We start from the raw sequence: 27596 nt of genomic DNA on the forward strand, positions 1-27596 counted from the left end.
TCTGTGAATATCTACAGAAATGGCAAAATTTTACTAAAAACTATCTAGAATTACAATGGCCGTTATGAGGAATGTTTCAATTATATAAGATCCCCTTTAAGGAGTGTACTTTAAAGTAAAGCCTTCAAAATTCTAAAAATAGCTTCATTGAAAATTTCACTACAAAAAAAACTGATAAAAAATTAAAAAGACGCAAGAGGTAACTAATAGAGAAGACTATAAGACTCATGTAATTCTCAGTACTTCCCTCTATCATTTCAATACTCCTCCTAGTCCTCTGTCTGAATTGCCTTAACATGACCATAAACATAAGTCCACCAAGTTAATAACCTTATAGACACCCCCCCCATTATCTATCTTAGAATGAGGGCCCCACGTAAATTTTGCATTATCATATCTGTCTCATGGTTAAATACTTTTAAACAACAAGGCCTCTGATTATATACTTATGTGTGTCTAGTACAGAGTGTGACATTTTCTACTTCTGGATGGTATTACTAAAATTTGTAAAGAGCTCTGTTTAATTCACCTAAAAATAAGTACTTCTAACTTAATTTTTTAGAGAAAATCTCAGAAACATAAAAGAAACTAACACAAATGCTTGTCAGATTCACAAGACCTGGGAAAATATTCAGTATTAAGGGTAATTTCAGGTTGCTGGTTTATTATAATAGACATATCTTAGACTTATCAACACTGACTATAATGCAAACATAACTTTTTATTCTGCCTATGTTTACTAATCAAATAGGTTCATGTTGTCTCTGTTGCAAAATTAGTCAGGAAAAAAAAACCCTTAGAATTAGATTTTGTCTAATGTTTCAAATCTAAACATAATTAAGAACAAGTAAATTGAATAGGTGTAAATAAAAGTTTTAGGTGAATTTTTAACATCATTTCCTCAAATCATTTTGGTAACCTGAAACTTTAGAGTTTTGCTAAGTGATGAGTTAAGTTAAATTCATTAAGTGTCAAGATTATTTCCAAATAAAATACTAAAACATTAATCGCTGAAAATAGGCTTATTTACTTTTTGCTTACTTTTACAGAGGAATCAAAAATATTTGCACCTATTAGTAAACATGTTTTAAACCACATTGAGAAATTTTCTATGAAAAAAGCAGAAATCATAAAAGTATGTTTCTAGAAATAGAAACAGTATGTTTGTCAATTCACAGAATGCCAATGTAAAAGAGCATTCATAATTGTTTACTTCTTAGTGAAAGTCCCTAAGAGTTGAAAATTCTAATCAATATATGTAATTAACGCTACTAGGAAAGCACCTCTGTATGCAAGAAAAGAAAGTTGTTTGCTTTTGGTAAAGGAAGGTATGAGGAATGAAAATATATTCTAGTTAAGGGGAAAAAAAGCAATTTTGGCATAAAGTAAGGCTGCTTATTTAAAGAGGAAAAATATAGGACAAAATCCAAATGTAAAAAAGAAAGTTGAAGAAGTTTGTGGAAACAAAATCTGTGAAAAGAAATTTTAATGTATAATCAAGCTAAAATTAATATGAATTTATTTAAGAATGAGTTTTAATATTAAAAGTACACAGCTGGGCGCCTGGGTGGCTCAGATGGTTAAGCGTCTGCCTTCAGCTCAGGTCATGATCCCAGGGTCCTGGGATCGAGTCCCACATCAGGCTCCCTGCTCCTTGGGAGCCTGCTTCTCCCTCTGCCTCTCTCTCTCTCTCTGTCTCTCATGAATAAATAAAGAAAAAGTTTTTTAAAAAGTACACAGCTATAAAACTAGAATGTGGCTTTTTTTCTGTTAAAAGAAAAGTTTTCTTAGATTATTGGTCTGGTCATTGTTTACAATTTCTAATTAAGGTTTTTTGTTTAACATAAGCTGCTTAGAAAAATAAAGATTGTATGTTTTGTATTTATTGGGTCTTTGATTACTTCATTTTTTTTTCCTTTTGTTTTTTGAAGGAAAAACAAACTTTTTTGTCGTTGTTGTTTTCTGAAGGGAAAAAATCCTTCAGAATCTTTTCAATTTTAAAAGAGCTAAGGCTTAACTTCTAGGGAAGATGGTGAAGTAGGAGGATTCTAAGCTCCCTTGTCCCATAGATACAACTAAATAATACTCACATCAGTGTAAATGACTCAGAAAATGGCACAGACTGGCAGAACAGACCCTCTACAGCTAACTGTAGAGACGAGGGCACACTGAAGAGGCTAGGAAGAGCTGACACTAGTTAAGAGCCAAACTAATGCACAAGACTGTCCATGGGAAGGAGGGACCATGCTGGCATGGAGAAAGGAGAGAGAGATCCTCTCACCAGGCACCCCAGACACAGGGAACCCACATGGGGAACATGAATACCTGTAACATTTAGCTTTGAAAAGCAGAGGGGCCTAATTTCATGAGTTCTTACAAATAGCAGGGCTTAACACCTGGAACTTTAAAATTGAGCATGCTTGGCTCTGGGAGAGCCAGGAAAGTGATAAGAAACAGTCCATGCCCTTAATGAGATAAGACAACAAAGAGCCCCATGGAGATACAGCAGAGAAGAAGCAGTTTGAAAATCGCCTGGGGTATATAAAGGAGGGATATTTGTTTACTAATCTCAGAGTTTATGCTTGAGGGGCAGGGATCTTCGGGTGACTTATGCAAGAACAAAAGAGCTGGCAGGTGCCATTTCCCTACCTTGCCCACCAACCTGCAGGATACACAGACAACTGCAGGAACCAAAAAGGTGCCACCTAACAGGGTGACCTGCCATTGTAGGCTTCTGCAGTTCATCCAACCCTGCCAGCCTCAGCAGGAGGTTTCCCGGGTGGCTTCAGGTCCCTTCCTGCAGCAGACCTGCACAGACCTTGCGCGCACTGTGCGCGCCACCCCCACACTCTCCTGTGAACTCTCCCATTGCAGCCCTGTGGCAGGAGGTTTCTAAGTGGCTCCAGCTCCCCTCCTGCTGCAAACATGCACAAAGCTCGCTAACACTGCATGCCCTACTGCTGTGTTCTCCTATGGACCTGCCCCCTCTGATATGCCCTTGGCCAGAGCCTGGCCAGAGTCTATCCAGAACAGTGGCAGTGTGCAAGCAGCCCTGAAGGGGCCAGCCCCACTTCAAAGTGATTCCTGCCCCAGGGAGAGGGGAAGATAACTACACAGGCCACTCTGACTGTGGCCCCAGCAATGGGCTTGGGGGCAGACACGTGATCTGACTGTAGGCCCTGCCCAACAATGCAAGCTCCTCAGGGGGTAACACAGGGAAAGTGCCCTGCAGTTTGGTACAACCACAGCTCTAGCAAATGCCTAATCTGACTCAAGCCCAAGTGCCACATATGAGCCCACTAACAAGACAGGGACCAAACCCTGCCCACAACAGGCAAAGAAAGACACTGCAGACAACTAGACCGAAGGCAAAAGTGGTTCAGCCACAATAGTAGAGCATGCACAACACACATAGGAGACACTCCCGAAGCACCAGGTTCTGGGGAACAGGGGACATTGCACTGCAGAAAGCTACAGGACCTCTTCCCCATAAGGCCACTACTTCCAAGAGCAAGAGATGTAGCTGACTTTCCTAACAGACAGAAACAGACACAGAGGTTTAGACAAAATGGGGAGACAAAGGAATATGTCCCAAGTGAAAATGAAAGAACAGGAAAAAAAAAAATCACAGCAAGAGAGCTAAATGAAATGGAGATAAGTAATATGCCTCACAGAGAATTTAAAGTAATGGTCATAAAGATGCTCACTGCACTTGAGAAGAGTGGAAGACCTCAGTGAGACCATCAACAAAGAGAAAGAAAACATAAAAAAGAATGATTCTGAGGGAAAGAACTCAATAACTGAAATTAAAAATACGCTAGAAGGAATAAATACAGACCAGAGAAAGCACAAGAGCAGCTCAGCCATCTGCAGGCGAGAGTAATGGAAAGCAAGACAATAGACGTAGAAAAGCATTTGACAAAGTACAACATCCATTCATGATAAAAACCCTCAACAAAGTAGGTTTAGAGGAAACCTACCTCAGTATAATAAAGTCTTATATGAAAAACTCATAGCTAACATCATCCTCAATGGGAAAAAAAATGAAGAACTTTTCCCCTAAGGTCAGGAATAAGACAAGGATGTCCATTCTCACCACTTTTATACAACATAGTATTGGAAGTCCTAGCCACAGCAATCAGGCAACAAAAAGAAACAAAAAGCATATCAGTAAGGAAGAAGTCAAACTTCCACTATTTGCAGATAGCATAGTACTCTATATAGAAAACCTAAAAGACCCAACCAAAAAATACCACTAGAGCTGATAAACGAATTTAGCAAAGTCGCAGGAAACAAAATCAATCTATAGAAATCTGTTGCATTTCTATACACTAATAATGAAGAAGCAGAAAAAGAAATTAAGAAAACAATCCCATTTACAGTTGCACCCAAAATAATAAGATACCTAGGAATAAACCTAACCAAAGAGGTGAAAGACCTGGACTCTGAAAACTATAAAACATTGATGAAAGAAATTGAAGATGACACAAACAAATGGAAAGATACCCCATGCTCATGGATTGGAAGAACAAAGATTATTAAAATGTCTATACTATCCAAAGCAATCTACACATTTAATGCAATCCCTATCAAAATACCAACAGCATTTTTCACAGAACTAGAACAAACCTAAAATTTGCATGGAACCACGAAAGACCCCAAATAGTCAAAGCAATCTTGAAAAAGAAGCAAAGCTGGAGGTATCATATTTTTAGACTTCAAATTATATTACAAAGCTGCGGTAATCAAAACTTCATGGTACTGGCACAAAAATAGAGACAAAAGAAAACCCAGAAAGACTCTCACAACTCTATGATCATTTAATCTTTGACAAAGCTGGAGAGAATATCCAATGGGAAAAAGACAGTCTCTTCAACAAAGGGTGTTGGGAAAACTGGACAGCAATATGCAGAAGAATGAAACTGGATCACTTTCTTACACCATACACAAAAATAAACTCAAAATGGATAAAAGACCTAAATGTGAGATCTGAAAGCATAAAAATCCTAGAAGAGAAATAGGCAGTAATTTCTCTGACATTGGCTATAGCAACTTTTTTTTCTACATAACTCCCCTGAGACAAGAGAAACAAAAGCAAAAATAAACTATTGGAACTACATCAAAATAAAAAGCTTCTGCACAGCAAAGGAAACAACCAACAAAACTCAAAGGCAACCTACAGAATGGGAGAAGGTATTTGCAAATGACATATCTGATAAAAGGTTAGTATCCAAAATATTATAATGAGCTTATATAACTCAGCACCCAAAAAATAATCCAATTAAAAAATGGGCAGAAGACAGGAACAGACTTTTCTCCAAAGAAGACATACAGATGGCCAACAGATACATGAAAAGAGGCTTATCATCAGTTTTTATCAGAGAAATGCAAATCAAAATTACGATGAGATATCACCTCACACCTGCCAGAATGGCTGAAATCCACAACACGGGAAACAACAGGTGTTGGCGAGGATGCAGAAAAAGAAACAGTCTTGCACTGTTGGGGGGGGATGCAAACTGGTGCAGCCACTGTGGAAAACAATATAGAGGTCCCCCAAAAAGCTAAAAATAGAACTATCCTTTTGATGTGGAAATGTTGGGGTTCAGAACAAACGGCCAAGAAAGAATTCTTGAGACGTCTTCGGTGCAAAAAAGTGGTTTTATTGAAGCACGGTGACAGGACTCCAGGGCAGAAAGTGCTGCAGTGGGCTCATGAGGAGTGGCTGATTATATACGTTCAAGTTGGGAGGGCGCCAGGAATAGTACAAACCTCCAAGGTATTTTGGAAACAAGGTTTCCAGGACCTGGAAGGGGCTAGCTATTGTTAAGAAAAGGTCATTTATTAGTGTTAGGTAAAAACTCAGTCATGGGACCCTTCAGATGTATATCAGCGGACCGTATGTTTGGAGGATGATTGCTAACATATATCTTGGGGGGTAGAGTAAAGGAAGTTTCCAAAAGAATTTCTTTATGTTTCAGATAGACTCATAGAATCCTGGGGTGTCGGGCTAAGATCGCCTTTTGCCCTTAGCAAAGCGTCAACATTGAGGCAGCTGAGCTCCCAGACGAAGGTCACTCTGCCTGTTTCAAGGACTTGTCAATAGGTTGTGAGCAGCAAGGAAATTTAATTTTTTTTTCTTTTGCCTTTGTTTCCCACATCACTATGATCCAACAATTGTGCCACTGGGTATTTACCCAAAGAATACGAAAACACTAATTCAAAGGGATACATACATCCCTATGTTCATCACAGCATTATTTACAATAGCTAAGATATGGAAACAATCCAAGTGTCCATCAATTGATGAATGGAAAAAGATGTACACACACACACACACACACACACACACACACACACACAGAATATTATTCAGTCATAAAAAAGAAATCTTGCCATTTGCAATGAAATAGATGGAGATAGAGAATATAATGCTAAGTGAAATAAGTCAGACAGAGAATGACAAATACCATATGCTTTCACTCATATGTGGAATTTACAAAACTAAACAAATGAGCAAAGGGGAGGAAAAAGAGAGAGAGAAAGAGAGAGAGAGAGAGAGACAAATCAAGAAACAGATTCTTAACTATAGAGAACAAACTGATGGTTACCGGGGGGGTGGGTGGGTGGGGGGAATGGGTGAATAAATAAAAACTTAAAAAAAAATCATGTTATTCCTTCTGGTCCAAATTTAAACATATTAATTTTTTATTCTTTCTCTCCTGGGCATAAGTATTTTCTTTTTACTTTTCTCATTTTACATCTTAAGAACGTGGCTTGACTTTCTGCCTGTCTGGGACATGCAGGTTGTCAGTACTTTTTTTGACTATCTTTGGGAGTAACTACAGATATTGAAAAAAAAAATAGTATCTTTTACACCCTTTTTGAGGATGCCTCTTGGGTCCATGAAGTTGTTTACACTTGATCTTAGCCAAAAGGCCGAGAAGCGATCCATGAAGTTGTTTAATACTGCCAGAAATATTTACTGTTTGTCCTAGCTAAAACCTGACAAGATATTTTAAGACTTAACGACTCTATAATCAGAAATTTGGCCAAATTGGAAGCTGATATTCAGAACCTGATATAAAAAATTTTAAGCACTCTCACCTCAGGTGAATGTACCCAGAAGAAAAGAAGACATTCTCATAAGTGGATGGGTGTGTCAGTCCTTTGATAGCATTACACAGCAACCCAATTCTTTGAGGAATTAAAAACAGCTGTCCTTATTTTACAAGTCTAGTCTTACAGGACCAGAGGTACGATTACAGAACCAATTCAAAGACACAAATATTTTTTTTACCAATTCCACAACCTCTCCTATTTATCTCAAAATGCATAAGTATTATAAAAATCCTGGTCTTGAGGGAAGGAGAGTCATTCTAGAAAGTGCTTGCATTTTTTTCCTGTGCTATTGAAATGTAAATGTTCAGTGTCCTACCTGGTCTTTTCCAATGAACTTAGTTCATCTCTTTAAAATACAAATTCCAGGGAGGTAATTTTTATCAAAAAAAACAAGAGGGAAAGCCATTTAGAACCTGACTTGCCAAGGACAAATACAAATCTTGTCTTCTCCACAAATATTAAAAGAAACCGTTAGTCATGTAGGCCAATAACCTTAAATTCAAAAACAAACTCATCCAACATTTATAACCAGTAAATTTTGTATCTATTTCATGGCAGTGATTTTAAAATAGAAGCTATAAGGTCTGCCTCTGTCTGTATGTTTATGTGTGTCTATATATGTGTTGTAAATGTGTTTCTACCTCTGGATGGTATTGCTAAAATTAATTTGTAAGAGAGAACTATTTCATTGGCTTGAAGGTAGGCTCGTCTAAAGATAGGCATTCTTTAACTCAGGGGCAGAAACTAACCCAAATGTTTTTCAAGTTCATGTGATCTGAAAAAATATTTGAAATAAATCCTAAAGTTGATAGTTTAATTAAAACAAACATGTTTTTAGAGTTACCAACATTATATATAAAAATTTTAGTCTACTTGAGTTTAGTAGCCAAATAAATTTGTTAACTCTTACAAGATCTGTCAACAACAAAAATAGCTTAGGATAATGGCTGCGTAATGTTTAATAAAGTTTTTGTAAGTAATCTAAATAGTTAAGAACAAGTAGATTAAATAAAAGACCCTTGGAAATGTTAACACTACATTTGAAAATTTTAAGAGACATGCTTCTAGAAGTTTTAAAATGTATTCATAAATTTGAAAATTTAAAAAATGCTGATATGACCATTCACAACTGCTTCTTCATTTTCACTAGAAATCAAGGTCTTTAAGGGTTAAAATTCTAAATAATATATGTAATTAAAACTACTTAAAATAAGGGAAACCTCTCTGTATGCCAGGAAAGTAGGTTTTCAGGAAAAAAAAAAAAGTATAGAAATTAAGATGCATTTTTTGTTGAGGGAGAAAAAAAGTAAATTTGTCCTGAATTGAGGCTAAAGTGAAAAAAATAAAGGACAAAATCAGAATATATAAAAAAAATTGTAAAAGGTTTATGAACAAGAAACCTTTAAAAAATTAATACGTGGTCAAGCTGGCTAAGATTAAATAAATTTATTTATTTTTTAAGATTTTATTTATTTATTTGACAGAGAGAGAGAGAGAGTGCACACAAGTAGGCAGAGTGGCAGGCAGAAGAGGGAGAAGCAGGCTCCCTGCTGGGTGGGGAGCCCAATGTGAGGCTCAATCCCAGGACCCTAAGATCATGACCTGAACTGAAGGCAGACATTTAACCACCCTGGCTCCCCTAAATGAGTTTATTTTTAAAATAAGTTTTAATATCAAAATAAGCTGGTGCAAAGATAAAATTTGGTTTTCTCTCTGTTAAAATGACAGTTTTCTTGGACTTTTGGTCTGTTTTTGGTAAGATTATTGTATAAAATTCTTTACCTTTTGATTATTAAGTTTCATAATGATCTGTGATCCTATTTAGATAAGTGTTTTTAAACCCTTTTTTGGGTATTTTTGACAAACTTCCAAAATCAAGTTCTTTTAAAAATGCCTGTTTTATCTAGAACATTCCAAAATATTTGTCAAACAAATTGGACATTTGATATGTAATTTACATGGAAGCATATAAGTAATACTAAGCCTTCTTTATATTATATTTGTAGGATTGTGGCACATGTAGTTAAAGTCTATTTTCCTGCAAAAACAGCCCCTTATTGCCAGATTTTTGCCATCCTAATGTCCTTGAGACATGGCAATAGTCTGCTTCTGAATCAGAAAAACTGATATGGACAAATAATGGCTGTAAATTCAATGAAACCCCTGCAACTAGACTTCATTAAACAGCTACTTAGTATGGGTTATCAATATGTTCTTGTTATTGTATATGCATTTTCTGGATGGGTTAAAGCCTTTCCTTGCTCCAAGTCTGATGCCCTTACAGGAAAAACAAAAAACTTAAATGTGTTTCCCACTTGAAGTGTATTTTCCACTATCTCCAGTGATTAAGGCACCCACTTCACCAGACTAATCCTAGAAGCCTTAACAAAAGCTTTACCAACTTGAAATTCTATCAGTGTTACAGCTTTTTGCTGATCCCTTGTTTTCTCATGCTAGTATGATCAGCTACTATAAGTCTCTAATGTTTTATGCTCAAGCCAGCCATCAATAAAGAATGTTTTCTAGATCCTATTTTTTCTTTTTGTAAAATAATTATTTTTAATTAACATATAATGTATTATTTGTTTCAAGGGTACAGGTCTGTGATTCATCAGTCTTGTATAATACCTAGTGCTTATTACAACACATACCTTCCCCAAGGGCCATCACCCACGTAGATCCTAATTTTAAAGGAGCCTGTTGGTCATCCCCTGGAGTGTTGTGGGTATTCTAAAATGTCATCAGAGGAAGACAGCCCGTGAGCCCCCATTGAAAGGGACCTTAACAAGTGCCCCTGACCACTGACCCTGCTCCAAAACTAAAAGATGCTAGAGACCTCTAAATCAAATCCACAGGAAGAGAAGTAGCTGACATGGAGGTAGACTGCTTCCACTCAAGTTGCTGGATTAAGACTTCATACTGTGAACATAAAACCCCTTCTCCCTCTTTTCCTTTCGTTTCCTCTGGCATTGGCCTAGAAAGATAACACCCTCATCTGTATCTCCCAGGCCACTGCTAAGGCAGGGACTAACATCTTTGATTTCAGGCTAGGAGAAAATCTAAATGTGCCCCTAATTTTTCACAAGCAACATAAGACATCTTATCAGTTGATTCTCCTAAATTTACATTGTTGAGTTAAAAAGGACCTCTCAGGAGGCTTTTGAGACTCTGGACTCACTCCTTTTGGCAGGTCCTTTTTTCCTTGGCTAGGGATAAATATAAATGAAGCTATAATCCAAAATATCTCCTTAAAATTATTGCAGAATCTTCTAAAGCAATAGCAGCTCAACAAAGATCCTTAAACTCTCTAGCCAAAGTTGTTCATGATAATAGAATAGCTCTTGATTATCTTGTAGGTGAGCAAGGAGGTGTCTGTGTTTTGTCCAACACCACTTGCCATACCTAGATTAATGCTTTTGAGGAAGCTAAAACTCAAATAAGGACAAGCTGCTTGGCTTTAAAAAGGTGACTCCTTTCATGGGGTTTTTCCTTGACTTACTTGATTTTGATGGTTGGGTCTTGGGGACCATGGTTCCAAAATATACTCTAAATATTGGGAATCATCCTGCTTATATTAATCATAATGATCTCCTTGGTGTATTATATTCTCTCAGAAACTTTAAATGTATGTTTGCAACTACTAACCACCAAGCAACTATGACTGGAACATCTAAGGAACAACAACAAAAATTATCAACTTAAAAAATGTCAACTGGAAAATGTGACCTATGAATATCACAGAGGTTAAGTAAAAATGTCATGGCCTACGGCCACCTCACCAAGGAGGAACAAAAGCTGTGAGAGACACTAATGTTTTAAAGTTTGATCACATCTGTCAGTTAAGCTGAGTCTGCTGAAAAGGCGGGGGGGGGGGGGTGGTGGTGCTTGTTAGAAAGAAAACCACAGGCCCAAAATGGCATCACTTGGAAGAATTTCCCAAAGCATGGCTTGATACCTATTCTAATTGTTGCTTCAACCTCCCCCAGAAATGTAGTCTTAACCAGTCAGGAATATTTCAGTCAGTGCCAATCAATCTGCCAATTGGGTCCTCTTCCTCCCTCAAAAAAAGCGGTAATCTGTATGATAAAACACCTTGCTTTCCCCCCAGAAAGTGGCTTCCCCTAAAATAATTCTTTTGCTAATATCCTTCTTGCCCCACCCTCCTTCTATAAAAGCCTTTCATTTTGTGCATCTCCTTGGACTTCCCCTCACCCCCATTTGCTAGATGGGATGCTGCCCCATTTATTAATTGTTTAACAAAGCCAATTAGATCTTTAAAATGTGCACAGCTGAATCTTAGTCATTTAACAAATGGAAGAAAGAGGGTAAAAAATAAGCATAAGCAATCAAAAAAATCCCAAGATATTCAATAACTATCAGCATATAACAAGAACAGGTTTATGCTTTCAAAAACCTTTAACTCATTAAAGGCATAAATATATTGTGTTTACATGCCTGACTGCTGGGCTTTTTAAGCATTGTTTTCTGGAGAATGAGATTATTGAATACATTAATTTTTTTTTGAGAGAGAGAACAAGAGCACTCACAAGCAGGGGTGGGGGATAGGTGTGGGAGAGGCAGAGGGAAAGGGAGGGAGGGAGAGACTCTCAAGCAGGCTCCAGGTCCAGAGCAGAGCCCAACAGGGGGAGGGAGGATTCAATCTCACGACCCCAAGACCATGTCCTGAGCTGAAATCAAGAGTCAGATGCTTAACCAACTGAGCCACTGAGGTGCCTTAGTACATTAATATTTTAATAAATTATTAACTGGCTGTAAAAATTTTAAATAACTGTTTTACCTTAAATACAGTGGAGACAGCTCACACAATTACTGTGAGGCACACTATCCTTAGCCACATCTTCCCTAGAAAACTTGGTCTTAGGTTTAGTAATTTACTCAGAGTTAAATTGGCAGAGGTGACTTCTGACTGTGCTCTTAACCACTATTCCGAAGTTCTCCAAGAGTTCTGACATTCAAATGTTTTTATTGAAATGTTTATAGATTTCAGAAACTGAGAAATTAGATCTTCTATCATGTCCCTATGTCCAATCTATTCTTTAAGACTTAGTTAAGAGTCTATTCCTGGGGGCACTTGGATGGCTCAGTTGGTTAAGCATCTGCCTTTGGCTCAGGTCATAATCCCAGGGTCCTGGGATCGAGTCTCATATCGGGCTCCCTGCTCAGCGGGGCGTCGGTTTCTCCCTCTGCCACTTCCCCTTTCCCCCTACTCATGTTCTCTCTCTCTCTCTCTCTCTCTCTCGCTGTGTCTTTCTCTCAAATAAATAAATAAAATCTTAAAAAAAAGAGTCTATTCCTGGTAAATGAAATTCTTATAATTTGATTTCTGAGACCTATCAAAGAATTTTATTTATAAACATTATATGTTCTATGGGGCCATTGCATCTTTTATATTATAGAAGTTTACCCAGAAGGAAAAACAATATTAGTTAAAGCACAGGGGAGAATTGTCTCTATCAAACTACTTTGGGGGCGCCTGGGTGGCTCAGTTGGTTAAGCGGCTGCCTTTGGCTCAGGTCATGATCCCAGGGTCCTGGGACTGAACCCCACATCGGGCTCCCTGCTTCTCCCTCTCCCTCTGCCTGCCGCTCTGCCTACTTGTACTCTCTATCTCTCTGTCAAGTAAATAAATAAAATCTTAAAAAAAAAAACAAACTACTCTGATGAGTGAGTCACCTGTGTGTAGAAAGATCCACCTTGAAGATGTGGCCAGGGGAACTAGTGAAAGTCAAGGAACTAGTGGGGATGAAGTGACAGTGTAAAAGATAGGCCTACTCTTGTGATGGTTCCTGCTATGTAAGTAAGCAAAATCCCTTAAGGACAAAGATAACTGATATTCAGTTTCCTATTTTCTGTTGAGTTCTGTGCTGCAAAATCATTCCACTGTCCCACCCTGCCCCTCACACATAGCCTGTTGTCCCAAAGTCTTCAATAAAGTTTACTACACAGTGATCAGAATAGGAGGCTGTGGGATGAGAAAGGCACAGAATAGGTAGGAGACAGGTTATTTTATGGAAAAAATTAGAGCCAGAATTGACAAGAAATCTGATCTCATATTAGAATTAGAATTATCATGTATGTATTTTGCCTTTCCTGTACTAACTGTACCTTGGGTTAAACAAATAGTTGGTGAGTACAAGTTTTTCTCTCTAATCTGGCTAAGAAAGGAAAAATAAAGTATCATCATTTTACAAGGAAACTCGGCAATGATTGACAAAGGCTGTGAACATGACATGAAGAGAGAGAACCACATATTCTGTGTTCCTTATAAGGTATCCTTACCCAACATCTGAACTGGATTCACGTCTATTCTCAATCGGAAAATTTACAGCAATGTAGCAGCTGAAGAACATGTTCACATTAGATACAACTGGCAAAATTTCTGACTCTGGGGAGTGATATAAAACAAATAACATAGCTACTTCAACAAAGTAAATCTCAAGGAAAACAAAAGTTTTGAGGATAAAGTAGATGAGAGAGTATCAGAAAACTGCATCTTAACAATGTTTTCTTCTTTTCTTTAAGAATGTTATTTTATTTTTATTTGAATCCTGATTTAAGCAAATATGAAACTGCTGGGGAAGTCTGAATACTGAATAGGTATTTAATTAAAGAGTTATTTTTTAAATATGAAAATATATGAGAGTTTTGCATTAAAAAGTGTCTTTAACTTTTAGAAATTAAGTAAACATTTGATTATTTAATCATCATAAAATAGGTATTTGCTTTGAAATTATCCAGGTTTGGGTGGGGAGAAATGGATGGAGTATAGAAAACAGCATCTATTAGTTGATGATCAGTTGTTTATGTCATTTTTCACATCAAATGCAATACAATGTACACATTCATTTCAATAATCTCTAACCCTGATATGTTTTTCAGAATATGACTTTGTGATCTAGATCTGTCAGCTCCATGTATTAATAGATTTTTAAGCTTACTAAAATATTTGGCAGCTATTCCAAAGAGAATACTGCAAGAAACAGTTTAATCACTAGATATAATTTTATCCTTAACTTGTATATTTACCATTTTATAAACTTATCTCTAAAAACCTTGAGTATTATCTAGAAATATCTCTTAATAAATTTCAATTCCAACTCCAATTTAGAACTGTGCCTAATTATGCTTTGAATGTTAAATAACATTAAGATTTTGTATTTATGGATATTAAGGACTTGTTTTCAAAACATAATCCCTCTCAGAAAATACAAAATTCAGCTTCTGTTCATTTTTTACCATAAAAAAAATACCAGTATAACAAATGTTGAACACCTTTGGTGTTCAACCAAAGGTTGAAACAAAAAACATTTTGTTCCCAAGTTTTCATTATAATGTATCAAGCCAGAATATATTAGGGTAATAAAATACATGAGGAAAAAATGGCTAGATTATGGCATATGCCTGCATGTTTAGGAAGAGAACTTGTGTGCAAAGTTCAATAGAGTATATAGATTCAGTAAGAGAATACCTTTTTTTTCTCTTATAGGCCCTACCTCCAGAGGATCTGTGGTTTCTTTTTTCAAGTAAGATTGTCTTAAGAACAATGAAATAGAGTAAGTTTAGTATCTTACTTCTGTGTATAACCCATGGACAACTCAAATGGTTGTCAAAAATATTACAGTGGAGTGGCCCTCCATTGCTAAGTAAAGGTACAGACTTAGAAACGGCTGTGACCTCTTCCACCCTAAAACACAAACTCAAGTTCTTTCTAAACTAACCTGTTATGTCATACAGCTGATATATAACCGATTACCAATTGGGAAGTGCAATTCTAGGAACGTGAAAGTGAGGGGAAAGGGAAGCAAGCAAAGGAGGGATGCAAAGCAACAACACCATGAGGACAGAGTCCTGGCTAACTGCCCAGCTTGCTCTAAGGCAAGGGCATGAGCACCACCCAAAGTGCGGTTGCATCCCCAGCAGGTGGGTAGCAGCCTCCCTGACCCTCAGTACTCTATCTTTCTTTTGGTTATGGAAGGGGATAATTCCCTGTATTAAAACTTCCATATTTGGAAAACAGTAGAGTCTGTTTCCCTTGGTCAAACTGTGATTCAAAAGGCAACTCAAATTTCATTAACTTTGCTTAAATTTACATGTTTTGTTTCACACTGTTACATAACTTTTGGTTAGCATACTTTTCTTTATGAATACAACTATACATATGCTAATGAATTTTATGTTTTAGTCACGTTATACTTAGATATGTTAAGAAACAAGACAACACCCCAAAATGAAGTCACTTAGGTGAAGTTCCACGTCACCAAACCAAGACTTAATTAGAGTTTCAGTTCTCCTAGACATGGAATCTTAAACCTGGCCATCATGAATCCCTTGAGCAGCACTAGTTAGGTTAACTGCCTCCTAGACCCCTGCCATCCCCTAAAGGAAAGTAACTTTACTTACAGCCAACCTGCCTTTTGGCTAAAGTATAATTTCTTGTTCCCACTCCGTAATTCCTGTGTCTTTTATCTTGTACAGTGAATCGAGCTCCTTTCTAGTTCAGATGCTGCCTGATTCAAGTCAGTTTTTGCCCAAATAAACTCTTACATTTTTTAATATGCTTTGGTTTATCTCTTAGCAGTTCTATTGCCAGAAGCAGGAACCAAAGGAGACCTCTGAAAGCCCCGGACAAGTAAGTAAGCAGGCAAATGGACTGAATGTGCCTTTTGTTCCTATTGAGCTCACTATATTCTTGCCATGTCTGGAGGTCATGGGAAGTCCCTTTTGAATCCTAGCTCTGCTTTCAGACTTTGAGCATTTCTTTTTCTGGAATGGACCTAGAAACTGACTGGAATCGAACTAGGTCTGAGTTAAGCTAGACTTGGTCCAGTGTGAGGCCTCAGGTGAATAAAACCTTATTCTAAGGCTGAACAAGCAGGTCAATCTTAACAAAGATAATCTAAGTGACTACAGTAGAGAAGTTTTAACCTAGATAATTTATCCATTTAGGAGGTGCCGTAGAGGAAAAGGGGTCTCAGCCAAGCATTCACCATAAAGAATAGAGGGAAAATTATATTTCCTCTCTTAGTTTCAGGTGACCAGAATGAGACCTGCTAGGATACCTCACTCCAGACAAGATCCTACAAAAAGTGGCAGAAGTCAACAAAGGGTGAGAATTCTCACCAAAGTCATTTCTCCCAGATCTCTGTCTGTAGGAAGGTAAAATTTCACATTGTCCCTTTCTTTCCAAATTCAGATTGGAAGTAAAAAAAAATTAAGAATGAGGTCTTTGAATTGTGACTCATGAATTTGCTTTCAGATACCTGTGCTTTGTTGATCTTTTCTCTCCCAGGTTTAACTTTTGCCTTCTTGTTTGTCTTATTTTATGTACTGAGAACTTGGCTTGGCAACCTTCAGGTTGGGGACTCTAAAAATATGGCTGGACAGAAATGCATGTTGCATTTATATATGTGTTTATGTATGTCTACATATGTATGTTATAAACGTGTAATTTTTTCTATCTTCAAATGATATTGCCAGAATTAATTTGTAAACAGCTCTATTTAATTGGCCTGAAGACAATCATTTATATAAATTAAGTATGCTCTCAGAAATATAGAAACTAATCCCAATGTTTTTCCAGGTCACAGGACCTAGGATAATCTTTAGTAAATAGAAACTAAACATTGTTAGTTTAATTAAAACAGTCATGTCTTTAGGGTTATCAGAATTAAATATAATACTTTTATTCTACCTAGGTTTACTAAAGTCAAATAAGCTCACATTGTCTCTGTTATAGAATTTGTTAGCAAGAAAGATAACATAAAATGAAGGTTAGTTGCTTAATGTCTCAAAAAATTTTCATGACTAATCTAAACATAATTGTTAAGAACAAGTAAATTAAATTTATGTAAGTAAAATTTTACAAATGGAATTTTCAACAATAACTATGCTTTATCATGTGTTCAACTTTAAAAAAGTTTTCAAGATCTTTTTGGTAATCTGAAATCTCAAAGTTATACTGAGACAAATTAAAATGCATATTTGTTGACTACGTAATTTCCAAATAAGATAAAATACTAAAACATTAATTACTGATCACAGGTTTACCCACTTTTGGCCTCCTTTTACAGATGAACTAAAGGTAATTGGGTCTATTAATAAACATACCACATTGGAAAATTTACTATGAGAAAGAATACGCTTCTAGAAATTATTATATATATTTATAAATTTGCCAGTCCACAGAATGCTGGTGTAACAATCCACAACTGCTTTGACTTCTTAGTTTTCACTAGGAATGAAAAATTCTAAGAGTTAAGAATTCTAATCAATATGTTTTGTTAAAACTACTTAGAAATAATAAAGGTGAAAGGAAACCACTGTACATGAAAATTTGGTAAGGAAAGTAAAATGATTGTTTCAGAATGAGAAACAGGAAAAAGCATAGAACAAAATCTGATTGGATATGCAAAAGTCGTAGAAGGTTTGTGGAAAGGGAATCTTGGAAAAGGAATTTTATGTGTGATCAAGCTGGCTAAAAATAGAATGGATTTTTTTAAATGAGTTTTAATATCAAAAATGCACTGGTACAGGAGGGGGAGGAGCAAGATGGCGGAGGAGTAGAAGACCTACATTTCGTCTGGTCCCAGGAATTCAGCATGATAGGTACCAAACCATTCTGAACACCTACGAACTCAACAGGAGATCGAAGAAAAGAAAAGCAACAACTCTGAACAGAAAAGCGACCACTTTCTGGAAGGTAGAACTTGTGGAGAAGTGACTCTGAGGCGATATTCGGGAAGATAGATGGTGGAGGAGGGGGCCTTCCACAGCCGCTACTGGCAAGTGATAGAGCTGCAGAGCACAAAATCGGAACTTTTAGAAGTCAGTTCCGCTGAGGGACATCACTCCGGTGGCTAAGCGGGGAACACTTGTGGGGACAGTGTGGTCTCAGGACTCTCGGGGTCACAGATAGACCGGGGGTGCCTGAGGGCGGCAGAGCTCCCCGGTATCGGAGCAGGGAAGCCGGGGGCAGAGACGGAGACATGGAGCAGGCTCTCAGCTCGGGGTTGCCATAAACTGTGATCCACAGCACAGTTGGGCCACTGCTCCTCCAGCAGGGACCCAACAAGCGGCAGAACAGGGAGACTCCCCTCCCTCCCCTGGGAGGAGCAGCGCGGGAGTGCACCGCAGGGATTTGCTGGATTTGGAGACTCCTCACGGGGTCGGGTGCCAGAGATAGAAACGTTTGGTCACAGGCTGGTTGAGCATGGAGTGCGGCAGGAGACTGGGGAGATGGGAGTGATTGACTGCTTTCTTCTGGGGGCACACTGAGGAGTGGGGCCCCAAGTTCTTGGCTCCTCTGGGGCAGAGATGGGGAGGCCGCCATTTTCCCTGTCATCCTCCAAAGCTGTACGGAAAGCTTGCAGGGAACAAAAGCTACGGAGATGAGGCGCCTGGGTGGCTCAGTCGTTAGTCTGCTGTCGGCTGGCTCGGGTCATGGTCCCAGGGTCCTGGGATCGAGCCCCACATAGGGCTTCCTGCTCCACGGGAAGCCTGCTTCTCCCTCTCCCACTCCCCTGCTTGTGTTTCCTCTCTTGCTGTGTCTCTCTCTGTCAAATAAATGAAATCTTAAAAAAAAAAAAAGCTACAGAGAGCAAACCTGAGCAGATTACTTAGCCCGACCCCGGCAAGGTCAGAGCAATTCCGCCTCGGGCAAAGACATTTGGGAGCCACGGCAACAGGCCCCTCCCCCAGAAGAGCAGCAAGAAAAGCCAGCCAAGACCAAGTTTACCGATTAATGAGAACAGCAGAACTCCAGCACTAGGGGAAGACAGCACATAGAATTCATGGCTTTTTTCCCCATGATTCTTTAGTCTTTCAAAGTTAATTGTTTTAATTTTCTTTTTCTCTCCACTTCTTTTTAAAATTTTTCTTTTTCCCTTTTCAACCAACATCTTATCAATCCCTTTTATGAATAATTTTCATTTATACAGTCATATTCCATCCCTTCATCGTATTTACCCTTATTTTTGTACATATATAAGTTTTTCTTTCTTTAAAATTTTGGGAGGCACTTTATTCTAACAGACCAAAATATGCCCAAAATCTAGGGTGTGGCACTGATCTATGCACCAGTCTGATATATTTGATCATATTCTTTTTTTTTTAATCTTTTTCTTTTTTTTTTTCTTTTTTCTTTCTTTCCCTTTCTTTTCCCCCAGTTTCAGGTCTCTTCTGATTTGTTTAGTGTATATTTCTCTAGGGTCGTTGTTACCCTGTTAGCATTTTAATCTCTCATTCATCTATTCTCCTCTGGACAAAATGACAAGATGGAAAAAAATCACCTCAAAAAAAGAACAAGAGGCAGTACCGCCTGCCAGGGACCTAATCAATATGGACATTAGTAAGATTTCGGAACTAGAGTTCAGAATGACAATTATAAAGATACTACCTGGGGTTGAAAAAAACATGGAAGATATTAGAAAAACCCTTTCTGGAGAAATAAAAGAACTAAAATCTAACCAAGTTGAAATCAAAAAGGCTATTAATGAAGTATAATCAAAAATGGAGGTTCTAACTGCTAGGATAAATGAGGCAGAAGAAAGAATTAGTGATATAGAAGACCAAATGATGGAGAATAAAGAAGCTGAGAATAAGAGAGATAAACAACTCTGGATCACGAAGGCAGAATTTGAGAGATAAGTGATACCATAAGATGAAACAATATTAGAATAATTGGGATCCCAGAAGAAGAGAGAGGGGCAGAAGGTATATTGGAGCAAATTATAGCAGAGAACTTTCCTAATTTGGGGAAGGAAACAGGCATCAAAATCCAGGAGGCACAGAGAAGCCCCGTCAAAATCAATAAAAATAGGTCAACACCCCCACATCTAATAGTAAAACTTATGAGTCTCAGAGACAAAGAGAAAATCCTGAAAGCAGCTCAGGACAAGAGGTCTGTAACCTACAATGGTAGAAACATTAGATTGGTAACACACCTATCCACAGAGACCTGGCAGGACAGAAAGGACTGGCATGATATATTCAGAGCACTAAATGAAAAACATATGCAGCCAAGAATACTATATCCAGCTAGGCTGTCATTGAAAATAGAAGGAGAGGTAAAAAGCTTCCAGGACAAACAAAAACTAAAGGAATTTGCAAACACGAAGCCAGCCCTACAAGAAATACTGAAAGGGGTCCTCTAAGCAGAGAGAGAGCCTAAAAGTAACATAGACCAGAAAGGAATACAGACAATATACAGTAACAGTCACCTTACAGGCAATACAATGGCACTGAATTCACATCTTTCAATAGTTACCCTGAATGTAAATGGACTAAATGCCCCAATCAAAAGACACAGGCTATCAGATTGGATAAAAAAAGAAGACCCATCGATATGCAAGAGACTCATTTTAGACCCAAAGACACCTCCAGATTAAAGTGAGGGTGTGGAAAACCATTTACCATGCCAATAGACACCAAAAGAAAGCTGGGGTGGCAATCCTTATATCAGACAAATTAGATTTTAAACCAAAGACTATAAGAGATGAGGAAGGACACTATATCATACTTAAAGAGTCTATCCAACAAGAAGATCTAACAATTGTAAATATCTATGCCCCGAACATGGGAGCAGCCAATTATATAAGCCAATTAATAACAAAATCAAAGAAACACATCGACAACAATACAATAATAGTAGGGGACTTTAACACCCCCCTCACTAAAATGGACAGGTCATCTAAGCAAAAGATCAACAAGGAAATAAAGACTTTAAATGACCCACTGGACCAAATGGACTTCAGAGATATATTCAGAACATTCCATCCCAAAGCAACAGAATACACATTCTTCTCTAGTGCCCATGGAACATTCTCCAGAATAGATCACATCCTAGGTCACAAATCAGGTCTCAACCAGTACCAAAAGATGGGGATCATTCCGATTTTTGGACCACAATGCTTTGAAACTAGAACTCAATCACAAGAGGAAAGTCGGAAAGAACTCAAATACATGGAGGCTAAAGAGCATCCTACTAAAGAATGAATGGGTCAACCAGGAAATTAAAGAAGAATTAAAAAAATTCATGGAAACAAATGAAAATGAAAACACAACGGTTCAAAATCTTTGGGATGCAGCAAAGGCATTCCTAAGAGGAAAGTATATAGCAATGGAAGGCTTTCTCAAGAAACAAGAAAGGTTTCAAATATACAACCTAACCCTACACCTAAAGGAGCTGGAGAAAGAACAGCAAATAAAGCCTAAACCCAGCAGGAGAAGAGAAATAATAAAGGTCACAGCAGAAATCAATGAAACAGAAAACAAAAGAACAGTAGAAGAGATAAATGAAACTAGGAGCTGGTTCTTTGAAAGAATTAACAAGATTGATAAACCCCTGGCCAGACTTATCAAAAAGAAAAGAGAAATGACCCAAATAAAGAAAATCATGATGAAAGAGGAGAGATCACAACCAACACCAAAGAAATAAAAACAATTATAAAAACATATTATGAGCAACTATATGCCAGCAAATTAGATAATCTGGAAGAAATGGATGCATTCCTAGAGATGTATCAACTACCAAAACTGAACCAGGAAGAAATAGAAAACCTGAACAAACCTATAACCTCTAAGGAAATTGAAGCAGTCATCAAAAATCTCCCAACAAACAAGAGCCCAGTGCCAGATGGCTTCCCAAATATTTAAAGAAGAATTAATGCCTATTCTTCTGAAACTGTTCCAAAAAATAGAAATAGAAGCAAAACTTCCAAACTCGTTTTATGAGGCCACCATTACCTGGATCCCCAAACCAGACAAAGACCCCATCAAAAAGGAGAATTACAGACCAATATCCCTGATGAACATGGATGTAAAAATTCTCACCAAAATACTAGCCATTAGGACATAACAGTATATTAAAAGGATTATTCACCACGACCAAGTGGGATTTATTCCTGGGCTGCAAGTTTGGTTCAACATCCACAAATCAATCAATCTGATACAATACACTAATTAAAGAAAGTACAAGAACCTTATGATCCTCTCAATAGATGCAGAAAAAGCATTTGACAAAGTACAGCATCCTTTCTTGATCAAAACTCTTCAGAGTTTAGGGATAGAGGGTACATACCTCAATATCATAAAAGCCATCTATGAAAAACCCACAGCAAATATCATTCTCAATGGAGAAAAACTGAGAGCTTTCCCCCTACGGTCAGGAACATGGCAGGGACATCCACTATCACCACTGCTATTCAACATAGTACTAGAAGTCCTAGCCACGGCGATCAGACAACAAAAAGAAATAAAAGGCATCTGAATCAGCAAAGAAGAAGTAAAACTCTAACTCTTTGCAGATGATATGACACTTTATGTGGAGAACCCCAAAGACTCCACCCCAAAACTGCTAGACCTCATACAGGAATTCAGTAAAGTGGCAGGATATAAAATCAATGCACAGATCAGTGGCATTCTTATACACCAACAACAAGACAGAAGAAAGAGAAATTAAGGAGTCGATCCCATTTACAATTGCACCCAAAACCATAAGATACCTAGGAATAAATCTAAAAAGAGGCAAAGAATCTGTACTCAGAAAACTATAAAATACTCATGAAAGAAATTGAGGAAGACACAAAGAAATGGAAAAACGTTCCATGCTCATGGATTGGAAGAACAAATATTGTGAAGATGTCAATGCTACCTAGAGCAATCTACACATTTAATGCAATCCCTATCAAAATACCATCACTTTTTTCAAAGAAATGGAACAAATAATTCCAAAATTGTATGGAACCAGAAAAGACCCCGAATAGCCAGAAGAATGTTGAAAAAGAAAAGCAAATTTGGTGGCATCACCATTCCGGACTTCAAGCTCTATTACAAAGTTGTAATCATCAAGACAGTATGGTACTGGCACAAAAACAGACACACAGATCAATGGAACAGAATAGAGAGCCCAGAAATGGCCCCTCATCTCTATGGTCAACTAATCTTCGACAAAGTAGGAAAGTATGTCCAATGGAAAAAGTCTCTTCAACAAATGGTGTTGGGAAAATTGGACAGCCACATGCAGAAGAATGAAACTGGACCATTTCCTTACACCACACACAAAAATAGACTCAAAATGGTTGAAAGACTGAAATGTGAGACAGGAGTCCATCAAAATTCTACAGGAGAACACAGGCAACAACCTCTTCGACCTCAGCCGCAGCAACTTCTTCCTAGAAACATTGCCAAAGGCAAGGGAAACAAGGGCAAAAATGAACTACTGGGACTTAATCAGGATAAAAAGCTTTTGCACAGCAAATGAAACAGTCAACAAAACCAAAAGACAACCAACAGAATGGGAGAAGATATTTGCAAGTGACATATCAGATAAAGGGCTAGTATCCAAAATCTATAAAGAACTTATCAAACTCAACACCCAAAGAACAAATAATCCAATCAAGAAATGGGCAGAAGACATGAACAGACATTTTTCCAAAGAAGACATCCAAATGGCCAACAGACACATGAAAAAGTGCTCAACATCGCTCGGCATCAGGGAAATCCAAATCAAAACCTCCATGAGATACCACCTCACACTAGTCAGAATGGCTAAAATTAACAGGAAATGACAGATGTTGGCGAGCATGCAGAGAAAGGGGAACCCTTCTACGCTGTTGTTGGGAATGCAAGCTGGGCAGCCACTCTGGAAAACAGTATGGAGTTTCCTCAAAAAGTTGAAAATAGAGCTGCCCTATGACCCAGTAATTGCACTACTGGGTATTTATCCCAAAGATACGAATGTAGTGATACAAAGGGGTATGTGCTGCCCGATGTTTATAGCAGCAATGTCCACAATAGCCAAACTATAGAAAGAGCCAAGAAGCCTATTGACAGATGAATGGATAAAGAAGATGTGGTATATATATACAATGGAATATTATGCAGCCATAAAAAGGAATGAAATCTTGCTATTTGGAACGATGTGGATGGAGCTGGAAGGTATTATGCTAAGCTAAATAAGTCAATCAGAGAAAAACATGTATCATATGATCTTACTGATATGAGGAATTCTTAATCTCAGGAAACAAACTGAGGGTTGCTGGAGTAGTGTGGGTGGGAGGGATGGGGTGGCTGGGTGATGGACACTGGGGAAGGTATGTGCTATGGTGAGCACTGTGAATTGTGTCAGACTGTTGAGTCACAGACCTGTATCTCTGAAACAAATAATACATTATATGTTAAGAAAAAGAAGATAGTAGGAAGGGAAAAATGAAGCAAGGGAGATCAGAGGGGGAGACAAACCATGAGACTGTGGACTCTGAGAAACAAACTGAGGGTTCTAGAGGGGAGGGGGTAGGGGGATGGGTTAGCCTGGTGATGGGTATTAAAGAGGGCACATATTGAGTGGAGCACTGGGTGTTATACGGAAACAATGAATCATGGAACACTACGTCAAAAACTAATGATGAAATGTATGGTGATTAACATAACATAATAAAATTTAAAAAATAGATAAAAATAATAACAACAAAAAAATGCACTGGTACAAAATTGGAAATTAGTTTTCTCTGTTAAAAGTACAAATTTTCTTAGATTATTGGTTTGTTCTTAATAGGAAATTTTAAACAAATATTTCTCTTTATTTTTTAAGTAATCTGCCTGGTCAGCAAAGATTTTCTGTTTTACCAAAATAACTTACCATGCTTCACATTGTCTTTTTTTTTTTTTTTAAAGATTTTATTTATTTATTTGACAAAGAGAGAGACAGTGAGAGAGGGAACACAAGCCGGAGGAGCAGGAGAGGGAGAAGCAGGCTTCCTGCCGAGTAGGGAGCCCAATGCGGGGCTCGATCCCAGGACCCCGGGATCGTGACCTGAGCCGAAGGCAGACGCCTAACGACTGAGCCACCCAGGCGCCCCCACATTTTCTTTTTCAGTCTTTGATTACCTAATAAGACCCAATCTTCTCACTATTAAGAGAGCTAAGTTTTGTTCCTAAGTATGTAGCCTTTTGCATTTGCCTTTAATGTCATCTTTTGTTACTTTTGTTAAATAGATAATTATTATTTCATAATGATCTGTGATCCTAATTAATCAAATGCTTAAACCTTTTGACATTTTCTTAAAATCAAATTCTAACTTCAAACTAATTTTGAGATTTCCTAGAGGAACCTTGGAAAATCTGAAAGGATTTGTGTCTCAGATTGTAAAAGAGAGATGTAAAACCAATTATGTTTACTTGGTATGTTAAATTATATGTTAAGCATTGTTAAATAGTGACGATAAAAATTCTTAGGTTATATTTTTGGACACAGATATGTGTTTGCTTGTGTACACACACACACACACACACACACACACACCCCTCTGTCTACACACATATATATACACACCCCTATGTCTACACATATATATACACACACCCCTATATCTACACACATATATATACACACACCCGTATGTCTACACACATATATACACACACCCATATGTCTACACACATATGTATACGCACACCCATGTCTACACACATATATATACGCACACCCCTATGTCTACACACATATATATACGAACACCCCTATTTCTACACACACATATATATGCACACCCCTATGTCTACACACATATATACACACACCCCTATGTCTACATACATATATATGTATATATACACATACATCTCTCTATATAAATAAATGCATGTTATTAGTATAAGTGCTCTCAAATTTTTATGAAATTCATAAAAATATGATATGTTCTGGTATAATGTTATCAGTCATAATTCCAGTTATTATCTTAAAATGTACGTCACAGAAATAACCAAGCCTCCTCATCAATTCCATTATAATGAACTCTCCTCAGATCTTTAACCATGGGCATTTAAAGTGTTTTGTCATTTATAGATCATTTTGTTACTCTAATGCTTTTGAAAAAGTGAGGTTCATGGAAAGGACCCTAGCAAGTAGTCTGGACCACTTACACCGCAGCCAATTCCAAGGTATTAAAATTCAGGTGCATATTTCATACCTGAAGGCAGCTCCACCTGACATCCGTCCTGTGCAAATACTGAAGATATCAAAATCAATTGGCCAGGAAGAGAAGTCGCTGACATTGAGGCAGACTGCTTCTTCCTAATATGTCAAATCAAAAACATTTCTTTCTAGTTCTTTTTTCTCTAAATGAATATCTTTATGATTCTTTTGTCTATCTTTTCTTTCTTCTGGCCTGGAAAGATAATACCACTATTCATGTATCTTAGGCCATTGCAAAGGAGGGTAATCCAACCTCCAAGCGACTGTAGGATTTCCCACAGTGCTGGTGGATCCAGTAGTTCTGCCCATCAGAGATTTCTCCCTGATTTTCCAATGCCTCAGTTTCTCTGGAACAAACTCAGCCTCATCTCTATGGTGCCAAACTCCCTAACCTTAGAGGTCCATTTTCCTATCTCCAGTTAACAATTCCAAACCTGGGAAACTTTGCATCCAGGCTCTATATAATGAAAGGGAGACAAGGCAAGGGTAAACAAAATAAAACCACTTGTGTGGTCTAGAGACCCTTACTTGCATTTTACCAGCCTCCATGGCTGTTGCCTTTCCAGTCCTGAGCCACAGACTCAAACAGGAATTATCAGTAGACATTCATGATTTAAGATTCACTTCCTTTGGCAGATCCCCACTCCCCAGACAAGAAGGGCAAATGAGGCTATGATTAGGAACCTCTCCTTAATTCTTGAAGATGTTGCAGAATCTTCTGCTAAAGAAATACCTGCCTAACAAAAGTCCTCAGATTCTCTGGCCAAAGTTGTTCATGATAATAGGAGAGCCCTTAATTAGCTCTTAGCTAAGCAAGGAAATGTCTGTGCTGTAGCCAACAGCACTTGCTGAACTTAGATTAACATTTCTGAGGAAGTTGATACCCAGCTATGTAAGATCACTGAACAAGCCAGTTGGCTTAAGAAAGTGACCTCTTCAAAGGGGTCTTTCTTTGGCTTATTTGAGTCTGACTGGTTTGGGTCTCATGGTCCATGGCTTTAAAGTGCACTCCACACATTGGGAATGATCCTGCCCATAATAATCATAGTAGTCTCTCCAGGGCACTGTATTCTCTCAAATGATTTAAATGCATATTCACAGCTGCTAACCACCAGGCAAATGACCTCCCTAAGAATAGAAAGAACATCATAAAAGGAACAAAGAGAATGACCAACTTAAAAAATGTGAACCTGACATCGTGACCTGTGAATACTATGAAGAGATTCAACAAAAACCATGAGAGCTCCAGAGTGATAACTGGGAGTAGTGCTAATGCCTTCAATTTTTTATCAAGTCTCTTAATTAGGCTGCGATCCTGATCAAAAGGGAGAAATTGTTTAAAAAAAAAAAAAAGGCAAAACAACAAGACAGGCCCAAACCGGAGTCATTTAGGCTAAGCCCCACATAATCAAACAAAGACTTCACTCAATTACAGTTTCAGCTTTCATAGAGATGGAATCTTCAAGTCTGTCAGGAATCTCCA

At 37.8% G+C, this 27596-nt stretch overlaps 1 protein-coding gene and 1 long non-coding RNA gene across 3 annotated transcripts in view; one reads left to right on the forward strand and one right to left on the reverse strand.

The window, feature by feature from the left end:
* SNCA (synuclein alpha) overlaps positions 1–27596 on the reverse strand; it is a 145750-nt gene that overhangs the window by 14227 nt on the left and 103927 nt on the right.
* The window catches only part of LOC113925278, a 40924-nt gene that overhangs the window by 1715 nt on the left and 11613 nt on the right, over positions 1–27596 (forward strand). The window contains exons 3-4 of one of the 2 annotated variants that reach the window (XR_003520964.1): positions 15719–15772; positions 16169–16299. This is a non-coding gene — a long non-coding RNA (uncharacterized LOC113925278). The remainder of the gene's footprint in view (positions 1–15718; positions 15773–16168; positions 16300–27596) is intronic. The other variant, XR_003520965.1, reaches the window with a different exon arrangement.

The sequence above is a fragment of the Zalophus californianus genome, chromosome 2, assembly GCF_009762305.2.
Source record: "Zalophus californianus isolate mZalCal1 chromosome 2, mZalCal1.pri.v2, whole genome shotgun sequence".
Lineage (NCBI taxonomy): Eukaryota > Metazoa > Chordata > Mammalia > Carnivora > Otariidae > Zalophus > Zalophus californianus.